At 38.9% G+C, this 11814-nt stretch overlaps 1 protein-coding gene across 4 annotated transcripts in view; it reads left to right on the top strand.

Annotated features, from left to right (window-relative positions):
* The first annotated feature begins 2918 nt into the window (after nt 1-2918).
* The window catches only part of rassf7a (Ras association domain family member 7a), a 47761-nt gene continuing 38865 nt past the window's right edge, over nt 2919-11814 (top strand). The window contains exon 1 of one of the 4 annotated variants that reach the window (XM_036575770.1): nt 2919-2974. The gene's annotated coding sequence lies outside the window, so the exon portion shown is untranslated. Of the gene's footprint in view, nt 2975-3197; nt 3275-3539; nt 3737-7230; nt 7308-11814 lie in introns of those variants that run through there. The other 3 variants (XM_036575768.1, XM_036575771.1, XM_036575772.1) reach the window with 3 other exon arrangements.

Genomic DNA, 11814 nt, shown 5'->3' with positions numbered 1-11814 from the left:
TTTGATGGCTCAGGAGACGTCATGGTGATTCTCCTGAAACTTAAGGAGAGAAAGCATTAGAAAAAAAGCAGAGAAAGATAAAGAAGAGATTAAAGTATAGTTGCAGATAAAGATGAGCATTATTATTGTGGCACATCTGAGTACAATGTGTCTTTCATTGAGTTCTCTACTAAAACTCAAGAGGAGACAAGTCGGATTACTTTCTGAGGTCTTTTGCTTAGGAGAAATATCTGCACAGCCGAAGACTTAAGCAAAAGTCTCTTTCGTCTTTCCGCCTGATATCATTCTTGTCTAGGAGAAACTACAGGGAAAGTGGATTATCTTATATCCAACCTCCTCAAAAATATCCCCTGAAAAATGAATAACTTTGCTTTATGGTCATTTTAACTGGAAATTAAATAAATGAAGGTTGGTCTCTGATTTTGCACAGTACTCTGTGTAGTGTGTGATAATTAATTAATATTGTGATATCACTGATCTGTTTCTATTTACTTTCAGCTTTGAAAAGATCCTCTAACCCCCCTGCACACACCTTCAAGGCTGCCCCTTGTTGACCCTTACTTGGTTGTTTTTTTGTTTAGTTCAGCCTCACTGCTTATTTCATTTTAACACACAGCCTCTTCAGCTAAAGAGCAAACATTCGCATGGCTGCTTATATGGAGACTGAAGCGAGAGGAATGACCTTTACAGTAAGCAAAGTGTGGAGCAAACAGCACACAGCCCACTCAGATGTACATTACACACATCTGAGTACAAACTAGGCTTCATTATGTCCTATATAGACTAAATGCATGAAATCATTATCACTGACCACTATATTTTAAAGATTGTGGAAAGCAGGGAAAGTGAAATTCAAAAGCTATGGTTGACAGACACTTGCTCTATGCCCTGTTTTTTCATACTTCACATCTCAGCACTTTCCATTTAGTTTCTATTTATTTCCTGAATATCTTGCTCATTTTGTGTCAAGTTTTTCAAAAGGGAATGTCCACTTACATATCACATTTAATTTAGTCTACTAATAGTTTTAATATGTATCCAGAAACCACAAGATATAACAGAACAGGTGTTAAAATAAGACATGCTAGTGCAACTTCCGAATTTCAAGATGGGGAATCAGTGGCCAGGGTTGATTTAGTAAAAGAAATATTCTAAGGTCTTGTATTAAAGTGGAATCATACTGTATTAAATGGTTTATTGTAGAGAAACATACATACTCTGATTCTTTACAGTGGTGGTGATAGGATCCAGGGGTCATGATGTCTACAACACAAATATAGCCTATTTGTTTACTGTCCAAAACCACCAGTGCACCTACACGTGTCTTCTGAGTTTTTATATGTACTGTTGACAATGTCGTAAATCTGAAAATAATACGTTTTTTTTGGATCTAATTTGAATAGATTAAAATAAATGGATTAAAATATATTTTAAGCCAAAACCTTATTACAAAACTATCATAAAACAGTGTGTCAGACATAAGGCATATATCTAACCATCTCAAGCGGTAAATTTTTGTGCGGGGGCTTTCAGAGGTGGACGGTCTGGTTCCCATCACCACCACTTTAAACACTTCTACAAGAGCATTGGGGCAGATGCTTAAGAACAGGCTGTTTTTCCCCACTAGCTGGCTACTGGAGAAGAAAGATGTCTAATGTTACTGCTAAAAAGCCAAATCCGTTGTCTATATTTATTAGACTCTACATCATTGGATTTCTTTATTGCCATGGGGGATTCACAATGGTTGTAGAACATATTTGCATAAGGCATGCTGGGTACTGTAGTGAGAGAACATTGATGAAAGAAAACACAAAAAAGATAGAAAATTCTGTTGTCACAATATGAGGAAGCTGAGTGACACAATTTGCTGCACTATATTACATAACAAAAAGCATTAACATACTAATAAAGCAAAGCACATATACAGTATGCAGACACTTTTGTTTTTGTTATTTAATGTACTTACAGTGCATATATCCATTTTAAATGTGCACGCTTAATGTATTTTTACTTGTACTGACTTTGTACATAAATATAGGTTCCCCTCACTGTAGGTGCCCTGTAGGTGTAGGCCTATTATACATACAGTGGGATACAAAAGTCTGAGACCCCTGGTGAAAATGCTTCTATTGTGCATTCTGTTCTAATTTAATAGGTTTTTCCTTACAACTGGTATTATCAGCATAAACAATTTGAGTGAAAAGTAGAATCTTTGAATGTTTAAATGAATTTCAGAATTTCTCAGTATTTGTTGTGCCCCCCTTTTTGCTTTAAAGACAGCTTGCACTTGAGCTGGCATGACGCCATACGTTGTGCAAAAGCCTCTGATGAGTAGATCAAATCCATCTGAGAGTTGTCTTTAATGAGCTTCAATGGAAGGAATAAGACTAAATAAATATGAACTTTTTTGTACAAAGGCCTTAACATAGTCAGTTTCACAAATGTCCTTGCTGAAAAGATAAGCACAGATCAACATCAATTCCAAACTAGTCTAAGCTGGTCTAGTACTGGTCTGGTGCTGGTTTAGCAGCATGGTCACGCTCATTGACTGGCATACCAGCATCCAAACCACAACATATGCTGGTTTTGGTGGTGATCAACATATTAACTTTTATTGTTGCTGACCAGCATACCAGCATGCAAAAATACAACATGCTGGTTTAGCTGGTGACCAGCTATGCTGGTTTTTCTAGCAGGGTTGCTTCAATTTGAGTGACCTGATGAGTTCATAATTTCCAATATTTCTTAATTTTAAAGGTAATAACTTTTCTTTGTTTCTTTTGTTTTTAAGAGTCTAAAATTTTCTGTTGTCTAAATTAACAAGTTTAAATACAAAAATACTGATTTTCAGTGAGGTCTCAGACCATATGCCCCACTGTACATACGGGCACTGAAGAAGGGCGGTTGATTCTAAAGCTAGGGGAAGTGCTAATGTTTTGATGAACATGACAGAACTGAGCTGGAACACTAAGAGGTGAGAGGTGATTAATTTATGAAGGAGTATTTTTGTATTAATTTACAATGTTGTTCTCCTTTTCTCGGTATTTTAAATATTTCATGCAGAGAACAGAAAGAAAACAGTAACCTATGACTCTGAATTTTAACTAGCCTTACTAGCTCGTTCAGCCGTTCCTCTTTAAGATGAACCATGGCAACAGGGTGAAGCGTGCGTGTACATACACGAACACACACACACACACTCACACTCGCACTGATGTGGCAGCGCGTCTCCAAAACCAAACCAAAGCGACACTGAAGAGACGCAGCAGACCTGGTAAGTTTACCTCCTAAGCTTTCTTCATGAGCTTAAACAGAAACGCGTTAGCAGCTTGTCAGCCCTACTCTGTACAGAACTTATCCGCGTTAATTATAACGAAAAAGGCGTGTTAGCTGAGTTAGCGTCGACTAATAGAAGTTACATCAGCGCTATCGCTAGCTAGCAGCATTCGAGTCAAGCGGTGGTGCGAAGCTGAATTCAGCTTATTCGTCAGCTTCTCCCTCGAAGTTCCCCGTTCCACCTTAAACGGTGCACCATTTAAGGTGGAACGGGGAAATTCGAACCAGAAGCTGGCGAATAGGAAGCCAACTTCAGCCTCGTAGAAGTGGTGGTGAGGCTGCTGAGATTGCATCTTGCTAGAACTAGATCACCTGGGGCTTCAGCACGTCTGCCAGAGTTTTGCGGACGGAAAACCTGTTTTTTATACGTTTTTTTAAACCTTTTATTGCCGAACTGAAGGTGAGTTCTTTGGTCATGAAATGGAAAACGTTAAAAGTCAAGTCAGGTGCAGTGCACCTGACAACAAATTGTACTCTGTGTCCGTAGCTAAGTTAATAACTGTAGCTTAACCTAACTTAATGGTCCTTTTTAGTAAAAGCCATTCCGCTTGTTTGTAAAGTTGTTGTTACCTGGAAACCAGCAGATGGTTCTCATCTGCAGACTCAATTCTGTAGGGACAGGGAAGTTCAGTCCTGCCTCTGTCTTGTTCGTTAATCACTGTTGTGTGCCATTACTTGAAAGGCGTTTGACCTGATGAGTGTGGACATGTTGATAGGGCTGGGCGATTTATCATCTACACCGGTATACTGTGATACTGACACTGTCATGTTTCTTTTCAGTTTAAGCAATATTTTAGTTAAGGATTTACCATTGTGGTAAGTGTGAGCCGATACTGAAATTCATCATTTTAGCTTAGTAGCCCAGCGTCACTTATATATTCTGCTCTTCTGGACTACAAAAAATATGCCGTCGAATATTGGTTTGAAATATCGATCAAATCTAAAATCTATCAGATGCCAATCATTTTTTTAAAAGAAATTATCTGCAGATACTGATGTGATTTCTATATTATCCCAGATTTTAGTGATATTTTTAATAGGTAATGAGTATTATATCCAAGATATAATCCTGATTAAAAAAAGAAGTGTCCTTTTGCTAAGCAGTTTTATATTCTCTTTTATGCAATGCATTCAATTAAATGTATTTCATTTGCTGGGTGCTTCAGATTGTCTTGAAAGACCATTTTCACGTACATAATAAAAGTTTTCTTTCTAGAAGAGTGCTTGTTTTGTTCAACTAACATTATGATACTGTGTCAGGTTCCTTTTGGTGTACTTTTAAGAGATGAAAACAGCAAAACAGTCCAGTCAAAACAAGGCATATCAGGTTTGCAAGACATTCCTTTGACAGTTACAGTCTTGAGGACACATGAGTTCATTAGATTTGTTAATGCAAACTTAAATATCATCAGACATCAAGACCTATCTGGAAAATAGCAAGATATTTAATTTCATCAAAATGCAAAGCACCTCTTGAAGATTATACCTTAAGTCCAGTCAACTTACTATTACTACTATAGAGTGCCAGTACTAGATGTTGTGTCAGGAGGAATAGATTAGTGAGCTAGCAGAGCGGGAGAGCGCTTGATGCACATACCTATTTGGTGTTGCTTTAACAGCATACAAATAAGCATTTGATGTCATGTAGATTACACATCTAGGAGTGAGTGATGAGCCTCGGTCAGTTCGACTTAGGATGCCACTAATGTTTGGTGTCATTTGTGGAATGCAGTGCACCTGTCTTTGGCTATAGCTGCTTGGGCACTGTCATTAGCCTGATAAATGTGAGGGGGATTGATGTACCAGTGCTTCACTGTAAACAGCTGACAGCTTGTCTTCAGGTTTCCATAATCTTTTTCTGATGGTGATGCATTGAGAGTGCACATTTATGGCTGCAGTCTGTCACCGCTGTGGGCACAGCCATTAACCGTGAGGTAGGTTAGTGTTCAACTCTTTATCTAATGCAGTGTTTGTCATGCAATATGACCATGAAATCTATTTAAAAATGTTTTAAGCTATATCATCATGTCACAATAGTATGAATATCTGATATGAGCTAGCTGTATTTGTATGATGTGTAGCCCCTGTAATCTTTTTTTTAATGCAAAAATTTTAAGCTTGTTCTGGCTGCAACGTAGGCCTAAATCAAATGGTGTCAGTCTCTGCCTCCTCCTCCAAAGCCCTTCACATTGACTCATTTGTCCAGCTGTTTGGTGGAAGAACAAAAAGGCTTATGTACCAGCTGGCGATGGCACGTACTTATTCACGGACATCCCCCTCGCAATTTCTCACACTTCGCTGCTGGACTGAACTTGGCATCCGTCCCATAGAGCGAGCTCTTTCTGCATTCTTTTAGCTTCTTAATTTTTGATGCATACTTTTAACTTTAGATGACGTCATATATTCCCTTCTCAAGTCACCAAACTGTTCTCATGGTTCTTGTAGTCTTTTTAATTATATACATTAACATACTGCTGCTGTCTTGTGCTCTTTTTTATGCTCTTGGTTTTTGACCTTTGACACACTGCCAGTGTTAAATGAACACAGATTAGCACCTTTATGTTCATTTGAGTTATTTTAGTGTAAATCAGTAGCATCTGTTCGGTTCTGTCTTGCGTCTTGAGGTTGTATGATTCAAGCTCACCGTAATGAGTGCAATGACTGTGCAGATGTTAGAGGGTCCATATTCTACATTTTTTTTTTTGGATTTTGTTTATTGTTTTTCCCTGAGATCCACTTACAACTTTTGTGAGGTTTTATTTATTTGTTTCTACATTACCACTTTTCAGTTGATATATGTAGATTATTTCTTTTCTGATCGGCCTCATTTAAAAGGCAGTACAGGCTGAAGCAGTCTATATATCTTCAGCGCGAATTAGTGGGGCTAAATTGGTGTAGTCTGGGTAGGTGGATAACTAAAGGTGCTGATTTTTCTGACACAAAAGCAAATCAAAGTGAGCTGTTTTTGCAGCTTAGTTTCTGTATATGGACTGTATGAACTGGGAAATGAACTGTACATTTTGAGACTTTAACTTAAGCATGTTTACTCTGCTCTTATATTTGGAAAAAAAAAGCAGGAAAATGTCATGGGATCTTTAAATTTCAGCACAAATGAAAGCATTTTTACAGATTTTTCATAATAAAAAATAAACTAAAAGTTTTCTATTGTGTTAAAAGAACTTATTCTCATGGACTGGTGGGTGAAATGCCCTGACAGTTTTTTAGAGTGTGACTTTCATGATGGTGCTTTGATTCGAAAGGACCAAGGGCCTCCATCTGATCAGCCTTCCGACATGTTTTTTTGCATTCTTGTTGCTCTGTGCTTGGTTACGTCTGGGACTGAAATGAAAACACATACTGTAAACTGTTTTACTGTTGCTGTTTTTTTGCATCAGCACATTTTCATTTAGCTCGCAAACTATAAATGGTAATCCGCTTGTGCTGTAAAAGGCATTGGGTTTTGTTGTGCTTTAAAAGTGTCTAGCCTGGTTATTCAATGCAGAGGTGAAGCAGTTCCTGTAGACAGGCTCAGCTCTAGGTCAGAGTGATAGGCTGAGGTTAGGTTAACACGGATGACCAAAGTGGTAGAAGGGCCCCTAAACAGACATAAAGAAGACAATGAAGTTAGGGGCTCGGTATGGTGGGCTGCTTCAGTTGGGTTTCTTTTGTAACTCTCCCGGGCCTTCATTCCTCCCCCCCACCTTCTCCCTGAACAGCAGCCCTGCTGTCATGTGATTTTTTTTGTCTCAGCACAATTGGCAGTGTTTGTCATTGGCCGATTTCTTTGAAAGCGCATCGGTCTCCCTGGGCAACAGAGCATGGCGGCACCACTTCACTTTTCCCCCCCCTGCCTCTTATTTGTATTTCTCAGTTGCGGTTTGTGCAGACTGGACTCTGTTAGGTGGACGCTGATAGTCTCAGCTCATTTGCTGCACTGCGAGAGAGTTTTGCATCCTGCAAACTTAATAGAGGTGAGTGGATTTTCAGGGCCAGCTGAGAGTGGGGAGTGCTGTTTAGTTTACTTGCTCTGTAATGGCAGGAGGAACGAAGTGTGTTTTAAGGGCGTTTTTGCTTTTATTTCTTGCCTAGATCTTCAAGATGTCCTTGGTCAGTGTAATTAATGGAAAGTTTCTTTCACTGTTACCGTGGAAACAAATTGAGTGGAATGTTCTTCACATTTTTGCAGGACCAAACTAGAAATATGTCAACAGTGAACAGTAAATGATGTGCAATAAAACATTCTGTTCTTGCACAAGATTTAGTTGGACTTCTTGATTTCTTGTAGGGATGCACAATGATATTGGAAACAAATCAGCATTGGCAGATACTTGCTTAAAAAATATTAGCTTCTGACAGGTGTTTAGATTTGTCTGATATTTCAAACAGATATTTGACGGTGTATTTATTGCAGAAAGTTTAGGTGATAATGGGCTACTGTGCTAAAATACCTGAATTTTATTAAATTCACTGCACTTGTTACCTTCTACCACTGCATTTTTCATTTCTCTGTAATGTTAATGCAGATGGATCTGGTCACAATTTCTACATTTTATTAATGTTTAAATGTGTCTGCCTCAGTATTGACAGATGTACATAAAAAAATAGATATTGACATTGATCTCCAATTGATTATATCAGTGCATCACTAGTTTTATTTCTGTGGTTGTTTTGTTTTCTTCGGGCTGCTTTGAACTTCCATTTTCACGTGCATGTTTTATTGTATAATATCTGGTGGTATTGTCTTTTGTTGCATCTCCAAGCGTACCATGTTTGTCAGCCAGATAGCTGTAGAAAAAATGTAGGAAGGATGTGTGGAGTTCCATCTGCTTGTAAGACACCTGTTGACAAGAAGACTGACTGAGTGCATTATGTGGGGCCAAGCACTAATGGCTTTCACAGTATATGCCTTACAGCGGTCTTGATCCCATCAGAGCTAGCAGAGGGCTTCAGTTGAGAAGACAGGGCTGTGTTAGGATAAATAAAATCTCCTTTTACCTTGTCCTGCCTGCATGAATGCCTGCATTTAATCCACAGTTCTTAACTGATCAAGAATGCCGAGTAGCCTAGATCTTGCAGAGTACTCTGCTCCACAGTTGCAGCATAAAATTAGCTTAATTAATCCAATTGGGGAGGCTGCCAAGAAATGTACTGGTTTGTTTGCTGCACTCAGAACTTTCTTAATTGCCTCTTAACTAACTTCTGATTCACTCAGTAGACCACAGGTGTGCTTCGTGAGAGCTGAAAACAAACAAACTGTGTTTTCCCCAAATTATTATTTTTTTTTTAGATTCCTGCCTAATTTTATTATCAACCATGAGAAGAAATCTGGGGCACCTAACAGGATCTCACCAGCATTCCTGATCAGTCAAAGACTGTGGATTAGATAAACATGCTGGACAAAATAAAAATGAAAATAGGCAAGGTTGGGATCTGTCTTTGGTCAAGGAAACTGGCAAAAAATAAGCCTTTCTGCATATAGACAGAGTGCAGAAATTGCTCCATAATCCAGGGTAGTTTCATAAGACATCATGAGTTCTCAAGACTAGCATGTGGTTGGCTCAAACTTTAACGAGGTGCAGACAAATGATCAGTTTTTGGAGTCAGCACCATATCAGTCAAAACATAAACATTCAAATGTAGTTTATGTAATCAAAATAGATGAGTCATTTCTGATTAAAACCTATACCAGCGCTGAATGATCATGAACAAAGAAAATTAATTGACATGATGTCATCCTTGGCCGATAGCGCAGTCCTGAATTTCCTGCTGGCAGTGTGTCAGAGGCCTTGTGGCCCCTGAGGGCTGTCTCTTTCAGGAAACTGCCCACCAGCCGTCATTTAGACTAACATTCCTTTAATTATTAATTTTTCTCCACCACTCAGCAACTCTAAGCAAGTATTTAGCTATGCTCTGAATTCGTAGAATGAAGTGTCCAAGCTGAAGAAAAACGCTGGTAATGTTTTGTTAGTTATCTGTGCATCTAATTATTGTGAGAACATGGGGGGGAGGGGGTGAAGTTGGTAGCGGTCATGCTACAATACATTAGCTTTCCATCAACACTGTGTGTCTGTCAACAGAGATCTTTGATGGCGATTAGGATGAAAGCAAAAGCTTTTGAAAGCATCTTTGTTCTCGCTGGATATCTCGCTGGTGTTTGTGTTTCAGAGAGAGATCCAGAAAGATTGTGTGTGTGTGTGTGTGTGTGTGTGTGTGTGTGTGAGAGAGAGAGAGAGAGATAGAAATGGGGTAGAGATTCCTCAGCTTTGAAGGATGGGTTGCCATTCTTTTTGTTTCTAGTGAACTCTGACCTTCGTGCACCTGACGGGATGCTTTTTTATAACCCATTCCCCATGTGTGTCTGAAAGCCTTTTGTCACAAAGAATCACACACAGTCCACCTACAATACTCTGCTCATCTCACGTAGGCTCTGGAGAGGCCAGTGTCAGAATCTCATTTGTCTTGAAACTAGAGCTGCACAATATGGACAAATTCTAGTATTGCGATTATGTTTTTATTTATTTCAATTGTAAATGCCTTACTGGATTACATGAATGCACTGGTTCATCAAAATACTCCCCGAAACAGTCATCTGGTTTAGGTATGTGCACAAGTACTCAATTAATCGGTTAACCGTTCTGGGTGCCAGTATTCAAATAATTGTACTTGTTCTGTTTTATCATAGGAAAATGTGGAAAATAAACAGACTAACTGCTTATGTGTTTTAACAGGAATGTAAAATGTTATAGTTTTACTCATATTTGTGAGTAAGGATGTATATTACAGTGTGTCGCTCTGAAACACAAGTGTCTCAGCATGAGCATGTTGTCATGGACACAACATTAAGGACATGACTGAGATAGCAGAGACAGTGTGATTTTACTGCTAAGTAACTACTGAAGCTGATGTTGGCCGGGTCCAGAAACACAGACACACACACACACACGTCTTCTAAGCCGCTTATCCTTCTGGGTCGCCGGGGGAGCTGGAGCTTATCCCAGAAGTCATTGGGTGGAAGGCAGGATACACCCTGGGCAGGTCAGGTCCAGAAACAGTGAAAATATATTTCTATTACGAACTTACATGTAGGTGCACCACTTAGGAGAAAAGACCTCGTGTAAGATGATGAGTCTTGATCAGTGTCCAGTGTTAGCTGTGGTTTAGCTCCATTACTATCCAACAAGAAAACTACAGCTTTCCCTTGGCTATTTTGAGCAATAAAACATGTTTTCACATTTAGATTCCTCTGCTTGCTACTTATTTTAAATGCTGTTTTTTATAGATATCACGTAAAAGAGTAAGCTTCTGACCATACTTTAATTTTGGCCAATGTACTTTTTTCCTTATTCATTGTTAACCGTATATCCGTTCAGTAACTCTTGTGGATACTCAAACATCAAATGTAATCTGAATGCACACCCATAATCAGGTTATGAACCAGTTTATTGCTTCGGGGAAGAAATCACAACTATCACAGTTTCTGGGTTGCAGCACTTCATTACCCCTGTAGCATGTATCGTTGGTAACTTATCAGCACTGGAAAGTTCAGCAGTCAACGGCTCTCCTCATTGCTCTACCTATCGCCAAGAAAATGTCTTTACTACATAGGGAATCCAGAATCAACTTAATATATTGCAATGACAGAATCTTCTTGATGATCGTATATCTGTAGAACAAAATTCAGCATTAAACAAGAAGCTGACTGAATGGTAGATGGCAGATGTTGTGGCAAAACCCATTTATGCCACTAAACCAGGGGTTTCAAACTCCTTTTATGTAATGGGCCTTTATGCGTAGTCCAATGACATGTGGAACAGACCAAAAAACTTAGTAGGCCAATAACACATCAACAACTGTAGTTTAAACCAGCATTTTTTTCAGCTTCAGGAATGAAATGAAAACAGCGCTGCCCTCCAGATGATTGACAAAGCGTGTGTTGGGCATGCTGCTCTCCTTAATAACACTCTTCCACCATCTCTTAGTCTAATTTACTGCCAGTGCTTTTGTCACTATAGGTTTGTTCTGAGAAGTTTTGTCAGAGGTTTGCCTTTGCATGGTGGAGGATGTAGTGCTGGGATACAGTTGCTAAGCAGTGATTGATTAAGCATCGTGCAGTTATCATTTTGCAAATGGTCAATTACAGTCCACAAGGTGACCTGTAATTTAGGAAAACAATTCTAAATTCATCTTGTAGGCTGGATAAAAACCCTAATTGGGTTTGACCCTTGCACTAAATAATGAGCATTTGTAAACATGTAACTAATAATACACAATAATGCTTGTTTTCTTCTTTCTTTTACTTCTCTTATTTGTACCTGTTCATGCACCAGTATGTTTGCTCCCTCTTTGCAGGGACAGACTTATCACTTTATATATTATTTACCTTCTGCAAACCACTCATGTGGAACTGTGGTTGGCTCACAGCACACAGTAAAAACCATAGTGATTGGTTAGAGGGCTCGTTTGCATATTGGGTCTTTT

Source organism: Colossoma macropomum, unplaced genomic scaffold (assembly GCF_904425465.1).
Source record: "Colossoma macropomum unplaced genomic scaffold, Colossoma_macropomum, whole genome shotgun sequence".
In the NCBI taxonomy this organism is placed as follows: Eukaryota; Metazoa; Chordata; class Actinopteri; order Characiformes; family Serrasalmidae; genus Colossoma; species Colossoma macropomum.
The sequence above is the reverse complement of the archived record's forward strand: the minus strand, read 5'-3'. Positions and strand labels throughout refer to the sequence as shown.